General features: G+C 37.8%; 1 long non-coding RNA gene across 7 annotated transcripts in view; it reads left to right on the plus strand.

Annotated features, from left to right (window-relative positions):
• LOC110199847 (uncharacterized) overlaps positions 1-22,336 on the plus strand; it is a 50,012-nt gene extending 27,676 nt beyond the window's left edge. For 5 of the 7 annotated variants that reach the window (XR_013485366.1, XR_002322071.1, XR_013485368.1 and 2 more), the window contains 4 exons: positions 14,098-14,186; positions 15,942-16,073; positions 16,354-16,427; positions 19,654-22,336. This is a non-coding gene — a long non-coding RNA (uncharacterized LOC110199847). The remainder of the gene's footprint in view (positions 1-14,097; positions 14,187-15,941; positions 16,074-16,353; positions 16,428-19,653) is intronic. The other 2 variants (XR_013485364.1, XR_002322117.1) reach the window with 2 other exon arrangements.
• Positions 22,337-22,874: the final 538 nt, after the last annotated feature.

A 22,874-nucleotide genomic window follows, 5' to 3' on the forward strand; every position in this document is an offset into this window, starting at 1 on the left:
TGTTGGCATCATATTTGTCATCAAATAGTTCCTAAGTGGAAAAGACTATGCCTTATGTAATTCTCTTTCTTTTCTTTTTGCTTCCTCTAGTTTTTTATTCCACTTCTCCCAACACGCTATCTTCTCTGTTGTTTCAGTAGCCTCCTTATGCTCCCAGCTCTGCTTTCTCTGTAGCTTCCTTTGTTAGACATTCTTCTGCAGCTTTATACTCTTCTGAGTTTTCTTCATCTGTTAAGCCATGCTTTCAGGGCTTTCCAATATCTTTGATAATTTGATTAATGGCAAGTTTTTTCTGAGGATAGTCAAGTTTTCCTATATCAAGATAGTGTGGGTGGTTTTCAAGTTCATCAAAATAGTTATAAACAGTCTCATCTTCAGTATTTATGTCATGATAGTTACTAAGAGATCTCAATAATCTGTCCTGGCCATAATGGATTCCAACTACAATAGCCTCAGAAAGATTAAGAATTCATCAGATGCATCCAAAGCAAAAACAAATTCAGACTTGGTTAATTTATCAAATGGAGGAATTTTGCTTCTAGATTCTTCTTCCTCTTCTTCTTGATTAAACTAATCTTTTGCTTGATCATAAGTCTTTGGGCATCCTTCCAAAATGTAACCTTGGTTTTTGCATGGCATAGACTTAGGTATAAAATGGATAATTTTTATTGCATTGAATTGAAAAGTTTTTGTATAAATAAAACAAATGTAGCCAAGATCAGAAGGAAAGCAGAAAATTCGGGAAAAAATTGTATAGTTTATTGGATAAAGGCCTCATATCTAAGATATATAAAGAATTTTGTCTAATCTGTAAAAATATGAGTCATTCCACATTGATAAATATGAACAGGCAGTTTTCCAATGAAGACATCCAAACAATTTATAGTCATGTGAAAAAATGCTCTAAAATCATTATTGATTAGACATATTCAATTTAAAACAACCTTGAGGTATCCTTTCTCATCTCCCAGATTGACTAAAATGATAGAAGGAGAAAGTGATAAATATTGGAGGGTATGTGGGAAAATTGGGACACTAATTCATTGTTGGTTTAATTGTGAACTGATCCAACCGTTTTGGAGAGCAATCTGGAATTATGTCCAAAGAATTATTAAACTACCTTTGACCTGTCAATATCACTGAAGGTCTGTTTCCAAAGATGATTGGGGAAAAAGGAAATGAACCTATGTGTTCTAAAATATTTCTAGCTGCTGTCTTTGTGGTGTCAAAGAACTGGAAATTACAGGGTTACCTGTCAGCTGGGTAATGACTGAGGAAGTTGTGGTATATGATTGTGGTAGAGTACTGCTGTGCTATAAGAAATGATGATCTCAGTGATTTTAGAAAAACATGGAAAGATTTGCATGAGATAATGAACGAAATGAACAGAACCAAGAGAACATTGTAGACAATAACAACAATATTGTTTTAAGAATGACTTTCAGTGAATAAGTTATTTTGACTATTATACCCAAATTAACTACAAAGGACATATGAATAAAGAAACTATCTGCATCTAGAGAAAGAACTGATAAATAGAAGTATGTATAGAACAATTTTACATAAGTACATATATATGTGTTTATATATATATATATATATATATATATACATACACACACATACACACATATATATATGTATACACACACGCCAATTTATGTCTAATGCTAGCCATCACTAGGGTGGGGGAAAGGAGAGAGAGAAGGAAAAAAAAGGAAAGGAAAGAAAATTTACAAATGAAAGTTACATGATTGTATATTAGAAAGGAAAGCATATTGTGAATAGTAGACTTCAGTTTCATATGCAGTCATCTTTTTTATTGTACTATGTTATGGAAATGCTTGTTTTATTCCATAAATTAAAAAAAAGAGGTACTCTTGATCAACCTTGTCATGAAGGATGAGGATTGAGAAATAGCTATTTAGATTATACATTAAATCATGCATACGTACATGCATAATATAATTTGTGTGCATATATAATATATGAATGTGTACACATTTGCTGTGTACATATATGTTAGTAAATACAGATGCCTTTACTCTTTAGCATTTAAGGGATATATACATTCAGTGTTGTGGGTATTCTCAGTATTGGGGCGGATCAGATCTTTCCACTATTATGTTGATTGTCTTCAGGAGTTGTAGCTGAGAAAAACTCTTAACATGGAAGCCATATTGTGGGAATAAATCTCTCAGAAATTAACTAGGCTGTTCCTTTATCTATATAGATTTCTAGTCTGTCACCAGTCAATACAGTAATAGTTTAGTAGAGACTCCTAGCTCTTGTGATCCACTGTAAGCTATGGTGGAGTATTAAAGTAGGATTTTTGTGGATAATACACATGTACACATCTATACATGTAAGGCTAGGCACAGAGACAGAATAAAAGAAATATAATGAATAGCATAATTATCCTGATTATCATTTTTGGTCATTTTCAGGTATGGAGACTAGGATGAGATCAGTCCATAGAAATTTGTGTAGTATTCAACACCAGTGTCAAGCAAAGAAACTAGATTCAACCAGTCCATCTCCATGAAGCATCTCTTAATTCTCTCTCCCCCTTCTTATTCTGCTCTACCTCCACCAATTATGTTGTATGTACTTAGCTTTGTACCTGTTAAAGGTCTAATCCTCAGGGTACTTTCCAAAGACAATGAGCTTTTTTTAACAAGGACCTTGTCTATCTGGGCAGAAATACTTTTTTCCTACTTGAAGTCATAAGAAAGGTGGGCAGTGGCTTCCGTGTTAGGGATTTTTTCCTCCCACTGTAAATTCTCTCACTTTCTTTCACTGAACAGTTTGTTTGCTGTTTATAGCTGAGGGTCTCCAGCTTTACCTTTTAGAAGAGACTGCAAATCTCTTTCCAGCAAGTACAACCAAAGTGGGTAGAGTAGTGTCAACATCAAGGTAGGGGTTCTTAACCGTTTTTATATGTCATCAACCTCTTTGGTAGCCTGGTGAAACCTGGAAATAATGTTTGTTGTTGACTATGATAATTGAATTTTTTTTTTTTTGGCTAGGCAGTGGGATTTAAGTGACTTGCCCAGGGTCACACAGCTAGTAAGTATTATGTGTCTGAGGCTGGATTTGAACTCAGGTCCTCCTGAATCCAAGGCCAGTGCTCTATCCACTGCACCACCTAGCTGCCCCAAACTCTTTACGTTCCTACATGGAAAGATGATATTTGTAACACATGAGCCCTTTATCAGTATTAGAGTAGTTGGAAAGGAAAAAAAATTACATGGATAGATTGATAGAAGGCACAGAATGAGTTGAAGATTAATGGGTGATAGCTGGAGAATAAAATTAAGGAGTGAGAGAGGATTATACCGGGAGAAAGAGAAACACAAGAAAAGGCTTTTACAATGGAAGGGAAGTGGGAGAAAGTGAGAGGGAATGAGTGAATCTTATTCTCATCAGATTTAGCTTAAGGAGGGAATAACATATACATTCAATTGGGTATGGAAAGCTATCTTACCCTACAGGAAAATAGGTGGGAAGGGAATAAGAAAGCAGGGGGATGATAGAGAGGAGGGTAGATTGGGGGAGGAGGTAATCAGAAGCAAACACCTCTGGGAAGGGACAGGGTCAAAAGAGAGAATGGAATAAACCAGGGAGGGGGGATTGGAGCAGGATTAGATGAAGGGAAATATACTTAGTTTTTACAACATGACTACTATGGAAATGTTTTGCATGAGTATACATGTATAACCTGTATCGAGTTGCTTGCCTTCTCAATGACGGTGGGTGGGGAGGGAGGAAGGGAGAAAAGTTGGAACCCCAAATTTTAAAAACAAATGTTAAAAATAATTTTGTTTTCACATGCAACTGGGAAATAAAATATACAGGCAACGGGGTATAGAAATCTATCCTGCCTTACAGGAAAATAGAAGAGGAAGGGGATAAGAGAAGGAGGAGGGGCAGATATAAGGGAGGGGAGATTAGGGGAAAGTGTATTCAGAATGCATGCTAACAAAATAAAATTTAAAAAAATAAAGAAATGAGTCAAGGGATGGCCTCTTTAATTTAAAAAAAAAAAAGCTGGGAAGGGAAGACCCTCAGGGTTGTTGGCCAAAAGAGAAACAGATACTATTTACACTCACTTTGAGTGAGGAGATCCCAAAGAATAACTATCAAGTGGTGCTTGGGCAGGGACCTATTGTTGTTCAATGTATGAGCTCCAGAGTGAATTGGGTTTAAGGCTTGCTCTTTGAGAGAGAAATTTAGCCAGTAAACCCCAAGTTTAACTAGGCAGCTTTCAGCCATCAAAATTTATCTTCCTTTGGGCAGAACACCTTCAGGTAAGAGGAGAGGGAGAGGGAAAAGGAGACAAATAAGTCATTAGAATCTGTGTCCAGTATGTGGCACATACCTGATATCCCTTGTTTCTGGGGAGGCTGAAGCTGGTAAACTGAGTTCAGGAGTTCTGAGATGCAGTAGGGCTAAAGCTGAAGGGGTATTCTCCCTAAATGTGGCACCAATATGGTGGGCCCCTAGCAGCACAAGCTGCCAGGCTGCCTAAAGAGGAGTGACCTAACCTAATCCTTTTTATTTTAAAAAAATTTTTTTTTGGCTAGGCAATGGGGTTAAGTGACTTGCCCAGGGTCACACTGCTAGTAAGCATCAAATGTCTGAGGCTGGATTTAAACCCAGGTGTTGCTGACTCCAGGGCAGGTGCTCTATTCACTCTGCTACCTAGCTGCCCCTCCTAATCCTTTTTAGAAAAAAAAAATAGCAGCTTAAAGCTTCCATGCTGATCCATGTTGGTGTTGGACCCATGAATGGTCACTGTATTTTCAGCCTAAGCAAGATAAGAAGACCCAGTCTAAAAGAAAAAAAAGAAGGAATCTGCAAAATAAATGAAAATAATTGAGGTATATGGGCCACTTAATAATAATAAAATTTATATAATACTCTTAAGGTTACAAAGCACTTTATAAATATTTTATCTTCACAGTAACCGTAAGAGGTAAGTGGTATTATTATTCCCATTTTACAAACAAGGAAACTAAGGTTAAGAGGGGTTAAATGACTTTCCCAGGGTTACACTGCCAGTGAGTGTCAGAGGCCATATTTGAACTAATGTCTTCTTGATTCTAGGTCCAGTGCTCTATCCACTGTACCACCTGATAGCCAGCACTTCTATAATGCTTCAAAGTTTGTAAAACACACACACACACACACACACACACACACACACACATATTTATATAATATAGTATAATTATATTTTACAAATATATAATTATATAAGCTATAATAATATATAATTATATTATCGGCCAAGGTTACATTATATGAACATATAATATATAAATATATGTGTACTATATACAATTATAAATATGATTGCATATAACATAGAATATAATACATTATGTTTTGCTCATTTTGCGGAGAAAGTAGAGAAAGTCTGAAGAACTTAATAAGTCCTTCCTGGCCAAATCAACAGATTCTCTGATAATTAATGACTTCATTAAAAAGGTAGAAGGTAACAATAGTAAGAAATGTATGGGAAAGCATGGTTCAGGATGAAAGAATGAAAGAAGCTAAAAACTTATTGCCTCACACCTTTATGTCATGAACACTTTCTTTGTAAAAAGAATCTATAGGCATTTGATATGATGAACATGAAATAGTACCATAAAGAATAGATTATATTTTAACAGAAAAAGAAAAGACCCATTCTGGAAATTATCCCTGAGTCACCAAGTATAGTCATGAAAGACAAGATTAGAATTAATAAAACCACAATAACAACGATGAGGATTAGAAAAAAGTTGACTAGCATGTACTGAATGCCTACACCATGCCACTCAAAACTAAGTGTTGGGAATAAAAAGGTCTCTGATCTCAAGAAGCTCATAGTCTAATGGGGGAGGAAACATGCAAAAAGGAAGAATAACAACATGAAAAATATATAGGGAAGAGAAAGTACAGTTGGATCCAAGCACAGAATAATAAAAATTAACAAAACATTGTACTTGTTAGAAGTTCACAGTTCTCACCCCTATCTTCATATTTTGAGACTGGTTGTTGATGACTGTTAGATTCACAATAAAAAAGACAATAAGGAAGTAGATATGATATAGAGTTAAAATTATTTAAACAAGTAATTGAAAATTTAAAATGGGACATGTACAACAGAAACGATATCCACACCAACAATAATAATTTAATACAGAAGTTCTTGGATAAAGTTCTGCAGACCTGGGAATGAAGTCTTGGCTTTCCCTGCCAGGGCCCCCAAAGCACCCAAGTAACTTTAATACTTCAGAGCAGACCAAGTATTACGATGTATTTTATAGACAGGGAAAATGAGGTTATAGAGAGTGAAATTATTATGGGCCAAAGTTTCAACTAGAAACTAGCAGGGCCAATACTCAAAACAAGGTCAGTTTACCCTAAAAAACATGTGAGAGCACAAGACACTAGGAATCTTCCTCGGCAGGCTGGCTGAGTGAATAAATTCGTGATTTTTAGAGTCACTGAAATATTAAGAGCGAAGAAAGGTGGAAATTAAAATAAGAAGATATGTAGAGAAGGAGAATTGTGGAGGTTTTGGGGGGAATCTAGGTAGGAGAAAAGCTGAAACTACAGTTAGCTAAGGCAGGCACATCATGCAGGGGAATACAAGTTATACATTTTAACTTAAATGTTCATAAGCATATGTGTTCTCCTCACTTCCCCACTCGCTCCCCTCCCCATGCCAAGCAATGACCCCACTGGTCTGGGCACATGAACTAGGATAACCCCCACCCCACGCCCCAACACGAACTAAGGGAGCCAAAGGGCTCACCTACTGAACTACAATTGCACCGAGGTTTTATGGGGAGGGGTCTCTTTCAGCTACATCTGACAGTGTCCCCCTTCTCATGTCACAAGCCACTGGGTGGTCATTTTAAGCGTAGCGTGGGTCATGGAAGTTTCTAGGCTGGAAGATTCCAGCATGGAAATTTACACCCATGGCTGCTTTCAGAAAAGGGGCGGGTGTGTCAGGCAGGAGGAGGAGGAGGCGGTGCCAGGACAGAAACAGCCTCTCCCACGGGGTTAAATAAGAGGAGGGGGAGGGTCTAGAACGGAGACAGCCTATCACGTAAAAAAGGTAAGCCCAGAAAACCAGAGAGAGTTCCTGGAGGGCGCTTCAGACAGCCCACCTCTCCCAGGGACCTTCCTTAGGGGCCCTTGCCGGCTCCTGTGTTGTTCCTGGATGCAGAGTTTTGCAATAAGAGTGGCCTTCATCTACTAGTTTGTAGGAGAACTCACTGATAGAGAGCTGCCTGCAAGAGCTAACGAGAACCTGACCTCGGCCCTTGGTACAAAGTTGACCTGAGGACGGTAGGTGCCAAGTAGAGGGAGGGTCCTTTTCTAGACTCCTTTCTCTCTGGCTCATCATTCTATCAGAAGGATGTAAGAACCAGCCACCTCCCCACCTTCCATGATTCTTCCACAAGCTGCCGGTGGGGAAGGGGTGGGCTAGGTGGTCACAACCGACAGGAGCCAGATGGGGCGAACCTGGGAAGGACAAAGGACTAACTTTAGGTGCCATATTGTGGAGAGTTTCTGTATTTGACAATGGGTTTGCCAAGTACCAGAAGGGCTTTGTAGAGCAATGATTAATGTTTGCATTTATCTATTCCTTTGCTCAGTAACTACTCTGGGGTGGCGGCGGAGGAACCACATGCATACATAAGCAATAACTGTGTGCCATGTAGTTGTGTAATAACTGCAGGGTAGGTAGAGAAGAAAATGATAATTCAGTGTATGAGAAAGGAATGTTTTTGAGGGGGTACGGTCAGCTTGGCCTCAAAGCCTTCAGTTTCCCGAGATCCTAGGTCCTAACCAGCCTGTTTTCAGGGACCACTTTCACGATAAGAAAATTCACAATAGTAAAAATAAGCATTGGCCTCCCTTTCCTGGGAACCTCCTCTTCTGAATGGATAGCAATGCATTGTGCCTTGTGTATAATAGCTGCCTAGTGAGTGTTTTCTGCATTGGATTGAGTTCCCCGTTGACAAAATTTCTCCGCTAGACATGGAGTCTCCTGGACATTCCTCAGTCCTCCAGCCAGCTTGGCTTTCTTAGTCTCGCCCCCACACTCAAACCCTTATTGTATGTCCCATTTCTGCTGGTCATCCCAAGACATTTCACTCTTGGCTTTCTATCTCCTGCCTTTACATACTCAAAGACCACAAGCCTGTTTTCTAGGCTTATTTGGTCTAAACTTACTGTCACCATCTTCAAAACAAAACAGAACCAAAACCCAAATAATCACATACCCAGACGAAAATAAAAAGCAATTGCGTGTATTATTTACTGGTTGTTAAAATGTGTATATGAACTACGCAGGATAGTGACAGAAACATCCTGTTTATTTCCATGCTTGCTTCTGAAGGCTCTATCATCCATGCATTTTTTCCCTTAATTTTAGTGCTAAAGTTTTTCCTCATTATTACTGTTAATATTTTAAGTTGTTATAGTCAAAATGTTCATTGTCATTATGATTCTGTTTTCATTTTCCATCATTCCTAAATGTTTTCCCAAGTATTTTGCCTGTTTCTGATGCTGTTGCATTGGTGCATTACATCCCCATCCCACAATTTGTTTAACTATTCCCCAGTCGTGGATATCTTAGCGTCGTTGTTTTAGAACTGAAAGAAGTCTTACAGACGTCAAGTTCAGCATCCTTACTTTACTTATGAGAAAACTGAGTCACAGAGAAATTAAGTGACTTGCCCAGGATCATATAATTAGTTCAGATCTGAGGAAGAATTTGATCCCAGGTCTTTCTGACACAATGTCCAGGGCCCTACTTCAAATGCCATATTGCTTTTCCATGAGCTGTTCCCACTCACTTGCTGTTATTATTTTTGTTATAAATACAGTTGTCTTCTCCTTTTGATAATATCATTGCAGTATAGTATATATTCACTGAATCAAAATGTAGAAATGGCTTTCTAGTTATTATTGTTCAAATCTCCATTTGCTTTCCAAAAAGATTATACCAGTTCCCATCTCTCCATACATCACAGTTCCACCACCTTTCTGAATTTTATAATTTTTCAATTATCTTTGACAATTTAATGTAAGACTTCAGTTGTTTTTGTTTGCAGTTATCTTATTTATTAGAATGTTAGAATAACTTTTCAGTTTTTTTTTAATACGTTGTGTTCCTTCTTTTTAAAACTGTTGTGTTTGTATTCTCTGAGTCCTTATGTACCTACCAAAGGGTTCTTCCTCCTGGAAATTTGTGTAATATGTATTTGGAATTGTCAGATTTTTGACAGAATCATTTAAAAGAACAATTTCCCAAACCTGTTGGGATTTTTTTTTTTGCCTTTTATTCTGGAGGAATTAACTCTTATACAAAACTATTTTATATTCTCCAGTTCATCTATTTTCTTATGAAAGAACTTCTATTTGTTAAATGGATAAGAATATTTTTAATTCTATAATTAAAAGATTCCTTTTTGTTATAACTTCTAAAACATTGGAGGATGGATCAATATGGAATTTATGATGAGTATATGGTGTGAAAATTGGATCTTATCCTGGTTTTTGCCATATGGCTTTCCTGATTTTCTCAACTTTTTATTGAGTAATACAATCCTTCCCCAATATTTTTTTGATCTTCAGTTTATCTAATCCTTGCCCATTGCATGCCAGTTGTTCTAATTCAGAAATATCTTTTCCGTTCTAGTGATTTATCTAATAACAGCAGCTTTAAAAATTACTTTTTAGTAGTATACTTTTATATCTAGCAATTCAAGTCACTTTTCCTCTCCCCCTAATGTTTTAAATAATGTATTATTTCATAATAAGAATTTTATTATTTAATTCTGTGAAGTAACATACTGAGATTTCAATTTGGTATTGCATCAGATATGTAAGGTAATTTGTCTAGTATTGCCAACTTTGATTTAGAATGTCTCTAAAATTACTTAACTTTTTCCTTTATTTCTGTTAAAATTGTATTATAGTTGATTTTTACATAAGCCACTTGTATATGCTATTGATTGATATACAAGTATTTTCTATATTTTTATCTTAACTGTACACAGCATTTTCTCAGCAAGTCGACAAGCATTTTAAAAATTTTATTATTTATGGTAAACATTTTTTCTTTTTAAATTTTGATTTCTACATTCTCTCCCTCCCACTCAATGAGAAGGTAAACAATATGACATCAGTTATACATGTGAGAGCATACAAAACATTTCCGTATTAGTCATATATAACAAAAAAAATAAAGTGAGAAAATTACATGTCAGTTTGCACTCAGAGTTCTTCAGTTCTCTCTCTCTGGAGGTGAATAGTGTTTTTTCGTCAGGAGTCCTTTGGAATTGTCTTGGATCAGAGTAGATGTCATTGGTCAGAGCACCCAAGCTTTTCACAGTTGATCATCATTACAACATTGCTGATACTGTGCAGAATGATCTCCCAATTCTTCAGACTTCGCTTTGCATTAGTTCTTATGGGTCTTAAACCACCCTTTTTCATTTCTTATAACACAACTCTATCACAATCATGTGCCCCAGTTTTTTCAACCATTCCCCAACTGATAAGCATTCCCTCAATTTCCAATTCTTTGCCACCACAAAAAGAGCTGCTATCAATATTTTTGTACATATAGGTCATTTTCCTTTTTCTTTGATTTCTTTGGGGTACAGACCTAGTAGTGCTATTGCTGGATCAAAGGGTATGCACAGTTTTATGGCCCTTTGGGCATAGTTCCATAGTGTTCTCTGGAATTGTTGGACTCCACCAAAAGTTCATTAATGTACCTATTGTCCCCCATCCTCTCCAGCATTTGTGATTTCTGATACATGCGAGGTGTTGTAACTTACCATTCTCTAATCAATAGTGATTTAGACCATTTGTCTGACCTCTTACCATCTCTGGGCTGAGAGCTCCCACTGCTGCTGCTGCTGTTGTCATGACTGCCTTAAGGCACACTGCTGGTGCCTCACTCCTGGGCTGCATCTACCCCAGGGTCACCAACCTCTCCCGTGAAACTCTGAAGTTGTCTTAGGCTGGATAAATGTTTCCCTCTGACCTGTTGCTGGCTCTGCTGCTCCAGAATTTAATTTGAGGCATTATATTAAAGTTGTTTGGAGGGGACTGTTGGGAGAGTCCAACTGGGTCCCAGGCTGTACTCTGCCATCTTGGATGCGCTCCCCGCCACCTCCCCAGCAAGCATTTATTAAATACTTATTATGTGCTTGACACTGTGCACAGTTTTAGCAATAGAAACAAAGGCAAAAATATATTCCCTGCTTCCAAGGAGCTCACAGTCTGATTGAGGAGGCAACATGTAAACAACTGTGTTCATACGAGATATGTGCTAATGAATGGGAGGCAATGGAAGTTGGAGGTGGGGATCAGTAGGAAATGTCTGTTGTAGAAGGTAGGATTTGATGTGAGGCTTGAAGTAAGCCAGGGAGCACTGTTGAACATGCAGTGAAAAAGGTACAGACTCAGACACTGAATTGTAATATGTGAAGAATAGCAAGAAGGCCAGTGTCACTGGGTCAGAGAGTACACAGAGAGGAGTAAAGTTTAAGAAGCCTGGAAAAACAGAAAAAGAACTAAATTATGAAGAAGTTTTAAAGACAGAGACTTTTATATGTGATCCTGGAGGTAATAGGGAGCCACTGGTGTTTATTGGGTAGTGAGGGTAACATGGTTAGACCAGAGGGCTATTGCAGTAGGCCAGGTATGAGGTGACATTTCACCACCCATTCAGTCTTCTCCCATACACCGGCCTACACTAATACAGATAAAACATTATATAAACCTTTTAAAATGAATATGGCAATATATTTTTAAAATTTCATGACATGGTGGCATGGGACCCTGGATTTAGGGCTATGTTGTTGTTCAGTTTAGTGTCCAACTCTTCATGAACCCATTTGGGGTTTTCTTGGCAAAGACACTGGAGTGGTTTGCTATTTCTCTCTCCAGCTCATTTTACAGATGAGCAACTGAGGCAGACAGGGTTAAGTGACTTGCCCAGGTTCATGTAGCTAGTTAGTATCTGAAGCCAGATTTTAATTCAGGAAGATGAATCTTTCTGACTTCAAGCCTAGCACCTTATCCACCCCATACCTAGCTTGCTGGGTTTAAATCCTAGCTTTGTCACTTAGTATCTGTGTGACCTTAAATACGTTAAATGAGGTCTCAGTTTCTTCCTCTGTAAAATGAGGGTGAACTAGATGAGCTCTAAGTTCCTTTTTATCTCTGAATTCTTAATTGCATGATCATATGGAATTTATAACAATAATGCAAAAATAATTCAATATTAGGAAAACAACTTACATGATTAATGAAACAATATAATTAGTAATGATAAGGAAAACCACAAAATCATTTGATAAGATCTATGGATGAAGAGTACATATAATGAAGAATTTTTCCTTAATATGATAAAAAAGAATTTATCTATACCCTGGAATAAACATATATGAAAGAAGAAAGATTAGAAGTTTTCCCACCATAAACTGTGGGAAAAACACAATTAGGTCCCTTTTATCAGTATAGTTAGGTCCATTTTATCTGACATAGTTTTAAAACTGGTAGCAATAACAGGTAAAGCAAGAAAAAGAAATTAAGGTATCGTTGTCAGAGAAGTCAAGATAAAATGGCAAATGATAGGATTCTCCATGGGTAGGAGCCTCAGCATTTCACCGAAAATAGATCATATCTGTATTCAGCAAAGCAAAAGATAAGGCCACAAAAGCATCAGTATTTATAAATATATATGTGTGTGTGTGTGTGTGTGTGTGTACACACACACACACACACACACACACACGTAACGGATAACATCTGCTAACTGTATGTCCAAGAGTCCGTTCTGGGCCCTCATCTCTTCTCTCTGTAATTATACTCTTTCAAATGGTGATCTCAAGAGCTCCCATGGATTCTCAGATCTGCTTATCCAGACCTAACCTCTAAGATCTCCATTTTTATGGGACCAGCTTCCTGTTGGATGTCTCGTACCGAAGGACCCCTTAGACATTTCAGAGTCAACATATTCATCTCTCTCCCTGTCCCATCTGCTTCCAGTCTTCTGAACTTTACGACTACTGTTGAGGGCACCACCCAGTCACTCAGGCTTCATTCACACTTATGCTACACATTCTGTCTCTTGCCAAGTCTTGTGATTCCTAACTGTATAACATTTCTTGTGTGTGTCCCCTTCTCCCTACTCATACAACTTCAACTCTGGGACAGATGCTCACCTTGATGTAGGGTAAATCCTGCTATCAACTGAGGCCCTTGAACAGGTTGCATGCAAGAGGCCTATCATCTCTTAGCTATTTTGATACAGATGATTCAGACTTGTAAGGACTGGTCTGGTGGTGGCTTCTAAGCTAGCAACATTTATGCTGTTGACATCTTGTAGCTGATGTTACTCCTGGCCATCATGACTTAGAATTCATAGTAACTCATAGCTCTTAACATTCTTCTTTCCCCTTTAAAATACTATTCATAGTGTTTTATGTTTGTATTTTGTATAATAAGCCCCTCATCCACTTGCTAAAGTTGTTTTGAGATTATTTTAGTGGAGGGGTGTCCTCTAGAAAACTTATGGGACTTTGTTATGAAGCTAGAAAGGATGTGTGTGGTAGGAGCTTTGTTCTGCTTTGTGGATGAGTAAGGTACAGAAGATCAGTCAGGCTGCCCTGCCCAAGTACTGCTGAGAGTGAGTTCATGTTTCCATGTCCATCATGGCCAGGCTTTCTTCTCCTTTCCTATTAGCTCTTGTTCTCCCCTGTTCTTTTTCATCAGCAGCTATGCCCAGTATCCTACAATACTGAACAGTATCTCTGGATCATTTATACTGAGATCATTTTTGAAGGGTGGCTTTCTTGCCACTTAAAGTGTAAGAGGTTTAGCCTGGGGGTGTGGAGGAAATTATTGTCCAAAGTTTTATCAGAGCTTACTTATTTTTTTGGAAAATGTCGTCCTATTTGATATGACTTTGGAGGGAAAAGGGAAGAAATATTTTGTATACTTTTAAAAAGAAGTCTTTCCATTTTATTGCTTGTAATTAATACAGTCTTTAAATTTTTTATTTTATAGTCCATGAGCAACTCATTGCACTTTAACCCCAGAGCCTGAATCAACAGACCTGATCTCAGTGATGCTTGGCCAAGAATATAGGCATTATGGTATATTGTATTCTAAGCTTTCTTCTCCTTTATAATAAAACTAAATAAGCCTGTGTGATCTGTCCATGGTTCCTTAGTACTTGGATTTATTCTGGATGTTTAGAATATTTTTGTCTTTCAGAATTCTGGATTTCAGCTGTCATATTTCAGATATGTTGGCATGTTCAATTTGAAGTTTCAGGTAGTAACTTGTAGATTTTTTTTACTAATGCTTTTGTAAGGGAAAAATTGAAAGTGTAATCATTTTACAGCATCTTGATGGAATAGTAATGTAGAAATCCCCAAACCACTTGGTGGCTTAAAAGTGAAAAGTTAGGGAAAATAACCAAATATATATATAAATATATATCTGTTTAGCCAAAATAAAACCAATAAGGTAAATAGTCTCAATCACTATTTTAACAGCTGTTTGTTGTCCTTGGATCAGAGACATCTGAAATGTTGTCTAAATGGTTACCTCAACCTAGGGTGGGCTAAAGCCGAGGTTTTATTTTAAATTTAATTAATTTTATTTAAATTTTCACTGTTAGCACTTATAACTTGGAAATCTACAAAGGGCTACAAATTAGGGCTTGATTTATTGTTTTGTTGATTGTCTGGACCAGAAGTTTCAAATTGGGCCCAATCTTGCCCAACCAGATAAAAAATATAATTGGAAAATGTTTAACAAAATAAATAACAATACAAAGCAGCATAGACAATGTTAAAGTGTGATTTTCTAAGTTAATGAGTGACCACAGGGATGTTTTTATTTTATTTTGTCACTACTAGTCTAGACTTGATAGCAGAAAATGTTAGTAATTCAGATTAAACGTAAAAGTGTGTCATGTATACATTTTTTTTCCAGAGAGCCAATTTTTAATCACTTACAAGCATACCCTCGATCTCAACCTTGCAGTTTTGTTTAAAAGATGTTCCACAGCTAAATAATTGGGCCAGCGACTCTTCCCTCCTGCCCTTGAACATGGAATGTAGCCGCTTCTATCAGCAGTTTCCTTAGAATGATAACACTTTTTTTTTTTGCTTTCACTTTGGCTTCTTTTCTTTGACTCACCAGTCATTGAATTCCCATTGATAGGTGTCCCTCACCCAAGATGTCCCATCCTTCTCTGTTGATACCTTTAACCTTGGTTCCTGGATTGGGACTAGGCTCTCCTTTCTTCTCTCTAAATCTGAGTGAGATGGCTAGGCCCAGGTTGTGTTGCCTGCTTCAGTTCCAGAGTGGGCCATCGCTGTACTAGGGATGGATCTTGTTCCTGTCACAATTTTGGATGGGGTGACCGAGTCCTATTCCCGTCTCCCCTGTGGTAGCTTCCATGAGCTTGTAAGTCCTGCTGCAGTCTAGGCCTGGAACCTGGAGTTCCTTCCCATGCTATATTCCTTGAGAAGTTTGAGGCTTTAGCTAGCCTTGCCTCGTCTTGGCTCTAAGCCATGAGGTAGCCAGCTTAATTCCCATCTTCTGGCGTGGTTGTGGATTGCATGGAGGAGTTCCCTACTGCTTTTGTTTGGTTTAATTAAGTCTTGCTTTCATCCGTCACTCTTCTTTGTTGTTGCTGATGTGGTTTTTCTGGGGAGCTGGACTTGGCTGAAACTTTTTATGTTACCATCTGTTTGTAAAGCTGATTTTTTAAAAACCAAAAGGTAAAACTTTGCAACTCTGTCTAGTAAGTGTCATCTTATTAAATTAAAAAAATTGGCAGTCATTGGTTTTTATATTGCCTTCATTTTCAAATATTTCTCTCATTTCTCTGCTAGAGTGCTTCCTTCCCTTTACTACAATGACAAAAGAAAGAGGTAAAAGAAAACTGTTCAACACAACTAATGAATACATCATCTTAGTCTGACAGTACATGCTGTGTTCCACACTCCTGCAAAGAAGGGAGAGAGGTGTGATTTTCTCTTTCGTTCTTTAGGGCCAAACTTGGACATTGTAATTACACAGTGTTCATTTTGGCATGTTGTCGCTCCTCTTTTCATTGTCATTGTTGTAGTCGTTGCATATTTAATTTCCCGGTTCTCCATACTTCATTTTGCATCAGTTTGGTTTTTTTTTATAATTCTTGTATTTGGTTCAGAGAAGGGTAAAAGTGATGAATCAATCAATTTAGGTTTCTTATTCTGATATTATAGAGTAACTAACTTTATTTTTTTATTATGAACTTTACAGACAGCAACAAAGTTGATCATTTCCATAGATGATGATGAATAGAAAAAAGAATTGCATGTGAAACTAAATCTCAGGTACGTATAGATTATTTATAAGGACATAGTAAACTTAACACTGTTAATTCCATTTTTGTCTTGATAGTTGTTTGTGTCTCTTCCTACTTTCCTCCTGCTGTCTTCTAGGTATTTTTGGTAAATACCCCGTCAATGATTCAGTGCTCTTTTATTTGCTCATTTCTTTTTTGAGATCACTGTTAATAATTTCATTTTTTTCCCCTACTGGAATGTAATGATGTGACTTTCTATTAATATGGCCTATTTTAAAATTTTCATGATATTGAATTAATCTTGCATTCCTGAAATTAATCTAACCTTGTGATGGTGTATAATCTTTTTTTTATATTTTAAGCTTCTTTTCTTTCTTTTTTTTTTTTTTTTTTTGGCTAGGCAGTGGGGTTAAGTGACTTGCCTGGGGTCACACAGCTAGTCAGTGTCAAGTGGCCGAGGCCAGATTTGAACTCGTCTTCCTGATTCCAGAGCCGGTACTCTATCCACTGCACCACTTAGCTGCCCTTTTAAGCCTCTTTTCTGAAATTTTATTAAACATTTTTGCACTGATATATATTAGAGATACTAGTATATAGTTTTCTTTCAGTACTTTATCTCTTCCTGGCATACGTATCAAGACCATATTTGTTTCATAGAAAAAGGTTGGTAGGAACCTTTTTTTACATTTTTTTCAAACATTTTATGTAATATTAGAATTGATTGTTCCTTAAAATTTTGGTAGAATTCACTTGTGAATTCATGAGGTTTTTTTTTTTCCTTTTGGAGTTCCTTAATGGATTTTCACATTTTTTCTCCCTGAGATTGGGTTATTGTTAAGGTTTTCTACTCTGTTAATCTTAGCATTTGATATTTATAAATGTTCATCCATTTGATTTAAATTATCATTTAATAATGATTAAATTATCCATTAAATTTAAATTACCAAGCAAAATGATTTTTAATTATTTCCTTTATTTGCTTTTTTTGGGTGAATTCTTCTTTTTTCATTGTTGACAAAGATAGTTTATTTTTCTTTTATCACATTATTTAATTTATTAATTTTATTCATTTTTTTCAAGAAAATCTAGTATTTTATTGATTTAGTTTTTCTATGTTATATCTGATTTGCAGAATTACTGTGTGTTTTGTTATGGTTTTAAAGTTTATTATTTTGCTAGTTTGGTTTTTTTTTTTAGTTGCATGCCAGATTGATTGATTTGTCCTTTTTTTTCTTTTTGGGGATGAAAGTGGTTACAGAAATACATTTACCCTTAAGGACTGCTTTGACTGCATTTCCAAAATTTTGGCACCTTGTCTCATTGTTCCCAATTTTCCTTGTAATTCAGTTAACTTTTTCTTCGAGTACTTAGATGTTATGTCATTTGCGGCATACACACACACACACACACACACATACATGTTAAAGCACTGGCATTTCATTATCTACAGTGTGATTCAAATGAGGGTCATGAGATGGCTGCTCCTCCTTTCTTTCATATTTATATATTCTATATATTTATATATTCTTCTTTTCATGTACTCCAATTTTGTAGCATAGTAAGTTTTTTATCCTTCTTTCTTATTTTTTCCCTTGCACATTCCCTTGTTTGGCCCTTTTATTTCCTTAAATCTTAGAAAGAACATAACTGCACCCAGTCCTTGTGTTAATATGTTTCTTAACTCTGTTTGAGATCCTTGAAAACCCTTAATTTGTAGAGACCTTAATCTTTTCTTACATTATTGTAATTTTAGCCCCTGACAGTTACTTACATTTAAATACTTTTCTAGTTTTCTCTTGACTTCTATGCTTATGTTTCAAAATTTCCCTTTGGTTCTTTTTTCTTTTTTTTTTTTTAAATGGAATACTTAAGTCCTCTATTCTATTAAAAAGCCATTTCCAATCTGCCCCAGTCAGAGGATTTGTGCTTTTGCTGAGTTAGTTATTCTTGGATGTATGCCTTTACTTTTTGCCTTTTAGAATATTATATTCCAAGATTTTCTTTTCTTGTGTTTAGTTATGTCAGAGTCTTGAGTTATCCCGGCTAAAGTTTCTTGGTACTCCAACTCTTTCTGGCTTTTTGCAGTATTTTTCTTTAGTCTAGAAACTTTGGGATGACTGTAACATTACTGGGTTTTTAATTTGGGTTCCTTCCAAGAGATGAACAGTGGATCCTTTTTAGTTTTATTTTGCTCTCTGGTTCTAATAGATCTGGGCAAATCTCTTTATAAGTTCTTAAAATGAGTTTTCTGGATGTTTTGGTTTGATCTTAGTTTTAATGGAGTCTGATATTTTTTAGATTGGCCCTCCTGAACTTATTTTCTATGTCACTCACTGATTTTTAATAGTAGATAGTTTATGTTTTTCTTTTTTCCCTAAATCTTTTGATCTTGTTTCTATTTTTTGTTTCCTAGAGTCATTGAATTCTCATTGTTAAGTTCTATTTTTCTTTTTTTATGGAGTCTGTTAGTTGGGTAAGACTTTCTACATTCTGTTCTAAGTTATTTATTGTCCTTTCATTTTTTACCCAGAGCTCTTATTTCAGTTCTAATTTGATTTTTTCAAACTTGCTTTATCTCTTCTAATCATCCACATAGACCTTCTGATAAAACCATTTTTGGCTTAGGGCTGTATTTATGCTTGTCATTCATCTACTTTTGAGGCAAGGGAGTTGGAGTACTCCCTGAACCCTATTGCTGCTTCCATGATCATTCTCCGCCCCACCCCCATTTCCATCCATCAGTAACCTCCCTTCCTTTGAGATTTATGTTATTCGTATCTACCACCCAATAAAAATCCTGGTTGCTGTTATCTCTAGACCCCCAGGTCACTCTCCTTTTCTTAATGAGTTTGTTACCTGGCTCACTATTTTTCCTTCCTCCCCAACTCCTGCTCTCATATTGGGGGACTTCAACATACAAATTGACTCTTACTTCAAACACCCTAAAAACCCTTTCCTTAACCTACTCACTTCTGATAAACTGCTAATCCATTCCATCTCAGCCACACACAAAGATGGTCGTACCTTTGCTCTTGCCATCGCCTACAGAGGTATTACTTGCATGTTCAAGAATTCCAAAATCCCCTTATGTGACTGTAACATATTGACTTCTTACCTTTCCTTTTGCCTTCCTTTACAAAACCTACTCTTCATCCACATTGTGACCGCCAGTCCCTTGATCTCTCTATTCTTTCCCAGGCCATGTCCCCTGTACTAACTGCTCTTTTCTCTCCTGATTTGGCTCTTTTTTTTAGCTCTTGCAAGCTTCAGGTTCTGAAGGACTTAGACAAGGATGGAACTACCTGACATATACTTCTGGTACCTGTCCAGTGCTACTAGAAGAGCTGTGGAGGCCTCAGATGGGAACCGATCTGACCAACCCATGCTTCTGTCTCCTGTCCCACCCTCTGTCCCCCAAAAGTCTACTGGAGATCTGAGATTTGGATAGAGCTGTCTACTTCTAGCCTTCCAGACTCCTTTGCACCATCTCCCTCTAGAAAGCCCTCCATCCAGTCAAGATCTGGAAAAAAAAAGAGAGAGAACCAGACCTTAGTACTTCTTAAACTATGGGTTGTGAACCTTGTGTGGGGGTTGTGAAAGATTTGGCAACAGTAAAAGGTTTCTGAGTGTGCAACACCCAAAAATTAATTCAAAATCAAACATGCAGTGAATCTAAGGTGTTTCTGGCAGCACTTGCCCACGTTGCATCTCACAGCTTCACTTGGTTATGAACACAAAGCATTCACATTTTGCACTGTACATCCTGTCACGCCCATGCAGCCTGGCCAGTGGATGCTTCTGAAATGCAAAAAGGGGTCATGAGTGAAAAAAGTTTAAGGAGCCCTGACCTAGTAGATGTTTGGAGAGACTTTGCGCCCAGAAACATATCAAGGAATTAATTTCTACTTATCTCTACAAAATGGTATTTTTTAAAAATCCCTTGCTGATTAGAGGGGGAGTGGAAGGAGATAGGTCAGCAGAACGGGACTTTGTCTCCTCTGACAGGGCACCCACATAAAATAATTGCCTGCTTTGCCTTCTGCATTCTTTGCTGTGATTCTAACATTTCTAGGCAAAAGGAGAATGAGAAACTGGTGAGGAACCAACAAGCTTATGAGGATTGCTGTGCTTTTTAGGGGGCATCTGAAAGAGATGAGACTTAATCCAAGCTCTCTAGAGAAATCATCTGCCCTCAGGGTTGCCAACCTCACTCTTGCTCTTGCCAGCATCCTTAACCTCTCCTCCCTGCCCTAATGGAAGGTATAAGAGAAAGCAAGGAATCTTCTCCAATTTTAAGACTGGCTCCAAAGAGGAAAATGAGTTAGCTGTGCATACTACATCCGTGTCAGAACCGTGAAGGTACAAAGGCACATTTGGAGACTCCAACTGAATTGGGCCTGTTCTGAAGTAAAAACCTTTGGATTCCTCAGGCAGAGCTCCAAGCGTGAAGTACAATTTGAAGTACAAATTCTAGCAGAACTGCCATAATTCTGGGCAGGATCCATTGAGGGAGAAGAGAATGAAACACATTCGAACCCTGCCAGAAGGTAGGGGAGAGAGGTAGTGAAAGACCTTTCCACCTTGTCCTGTTACCCATGTGATCTTCACTCTAGACGTCCTGTGGGGCATTGCAGTGTGATCTAATGGAAGATTTTAAAAGGGTTTTATTTGATAAGAACATGGTGGACATGAGATGTAAGTAAAAAGAGGAAAAAAAAGATGCAGTTTCCCCATGTACAAGTCAAGAATCTTCAACAAGCTGAAGGCCTGCTAGTTAAACCTCTGATTTATGGGTACTCTGAGCTAGCTCTGCTCTGCATAAGTTACCCAAACGAAAACTGAGAGATAAATGTAATTTGTTTTTCCAGACAGACTGACCATATCTGCGAGCACCGGGTCCCTTATCCTGATCTCTGTGGGTGGACCCAAGTCTCTGAAACAGGGAGTATTCCACTCCCCTATCATGATCAGAGGAGCTGCTCCCATCCTCTACTACTCTGACCAGGCACATTTCCCATGCCTAGAAAATTCTCACCACCTCTTACTGTCCTAATCCTTGTGATACTGAATTGCCAGCCGCCCGAGTAAGCCACTCTTGCTCTGCAGCCCCTTCTAGTCTGCATCCACCTCAACCCCTCTCCTTTGTTATTATCCGCCTCCATCCTCTCTTTACATTGTGTCCTTCAAAATTCTGGTGTCATCATTTTAAAAATTCTCTTTATTTCTGATCCTTTCCCTTTGCATTCCTCCCTTCTTCTGGTGCTGGCAGAAGCCTAACTCACCCAACCCTGCCCCCACCTCCCCAGCTGACACTGGCCATGCCTGACTTTCCTCCTGGCACTGATGGCACTTTGTCTCGTGCTCCTCGACGCACTACGTTTGGAGGACGGATTGGAATACTCCTTTCCCTGAACTACTGCTCGCAGATGCTCCCTTTGTTGTCATCATTCAGCAAGGATGACTATCCAAAAATATCATCCAGTTCAGATATTAATGGTAGCAATCTGCTGGTGTCCAAGTCGTTCTCCTTCTGTTCCTGAACAGTTACGCGTTTGGCTCACAGTCTTCCTGTCCACCCTGATTCCTGCCCTGTACTATGGGACTTCAGCATACATGTTAGTGGTCCTGGCTCCCACTTCTTCAGTCTCTTCAGCTCCCATAGCATATTTCTGTACCCAGCATCTCAGATAGACACAGTACAGACATGCTCACAACTTCCTTGATCTCATCCTCACCCACAAGTGTTCCACGTCCATGATCAAAAATCTGTAACTTTCCTCTGTCTGATCATGACTTATTTTTCCATACCTTCTTTTGTCTTAATCCTTCTCAACTCTTCTTTTTCAAGACATTGACAGCCAGTGCAAAGGTGCAGAGACAGAAGGATTGTCGTGTATACGTGTTCTGTCCTCCAATAAAATGTAAGGTGCTTGAGAATTTTTTTGTATGTTGTTTTGATATATTTCATTTTTGTTTCATTTTAGTATTCATGTACTATTTGACAGGTTGCAGGTAACACCAACAGTGTGCTTAACGAGGTGGGGTTCAATGTGGTCTTTACTGAGTGCGCTGCAGATTTGACTCCCTTTTGGCCTGAGCTCAGTCTCGTATTTAAAATGTTTCTGATACTCTGGAGTTGAGACTCTGTGTCCACTGGCTAATATTAGAGTCTGCATAGCAGAATTTTGAAGACAGAGATTTCTAGGTGACAGCCTCACCACCTTGCACACTATTAGAGAGAACATTTGAATACAGGGATTTTTTTTTCTCAAGATAAACAGAAGAAGGGGGAAGAGTCAAAGCCTGGAACTAGGGCATGTGATTGAATGAACAAAGAGGGAATATATTTTACTTTAAGAAAAATGATCAATTGAGGAAGAAAAATTACACTCATCTTTGTAACAGGGAGAAATAATGGAGCATCATCACTCTCAGATGAGGTCATGTCGGCAGTCCAAAAACCTCTATGGAATGA

This window comes from Phascolarctos cinereus, unplaced genomic scaffold, assembly GCF_003287225.1.
Source record: "Phascolarctos cinereus isolate Bilbo 61053 unplaced genomic scaffold, phaCin_HiC Scaffold_3;HRSCAF=262, whole genome shotgun sequence".
Classification (NCBI taxonomy): domain Eukaryota; kingdom Metazoa; phylum Chordata; class Mammalia; order Diprotodontia; family Phascolarctidae; genus Phascolarctos; species Phascolarctos cinereus.